The following is a 617-nucleotide window of genomic DNA, read 5'->3' as shown; positions in this document are numbered from 1 at the left end:
ACATGTGCCCCTGGAATTATATGCTTGTAACGCCCCTGGAATTATATGATCGAAACAACCGTCCCCTGTTTCTCTCTGTGGTTCTTTCCCTTGTTTTTTGGGGAGAGGTGTTACATTTTAGAAGCAGTCACTGGAATGCCAATAAGGGGGAGAGAGAGGCTGCAAATAGATTTAGACAGACTACAGAAGTGGGCAGACAAGAATAGGATGGGGTTCAACGTAGATAAATGCAGGGTGCTGCACCTTGTGAGAAGGAATCCACAGCATACATACAGGCTGGGGAGTTCCCTTCTTGAAAGCACAGAGGCGGAAAGGGATCTTGGAGTTGTTATTGACTCCCAAGATGAACATGAGCTGCCAATGCCAGACTGCATCTCAGGCTGGTTCAGAGAGGTGATACTCCCCCTCTATGTGACTTTGGTCAGGCCGCAGTTGGAGTACTGCATCCAATACTGGGTGCCGCACTTCAAAAGGGATGTGGCCAGCCTGGAGAGGGTTCAGAGGAGGGCCACCTGCTAGGTGAGAGGGCAGCAGGACAGGCCCTATGAGGAGAGACTGAGGGACCTGTTCAGCCTCAGCAAGAGGGGGCTGAGGGGGGACCTGGTGGCTGCCTACAA

General features: G+C 51.9%; 1 protein-coding gene across 1 annotated transcript in view; it reads right to left on the bottom strand.

The window, feature by feature from the left end:
- Positions 1 to 617, bottom strand: part of TEX52 (testis expressed 52) — an 8782-nt gene that overhangs the window by 5211 nt on the left and 2954 nt on the right.

This window comes from Alligator sinensis, unplaced genomic scaffold, assembly GCF_000455745.1.
Source record: "Alligator sinensis unplaced genomic scaffold, ASM45574v1 scaffold1386_1, whole genome shotgun sequence".
NCBI classification, from domain to species: Eukaryota; Metazoa; Chordata; order Crocodylia; family Alligatoridae; genus Alligator; species Alligator sinensis.
The sequence above is the reverse complement of the archived record's forward strand: the minus strand, read 5'-3'. Positions and strand labels throughout refer to the sequence as shown.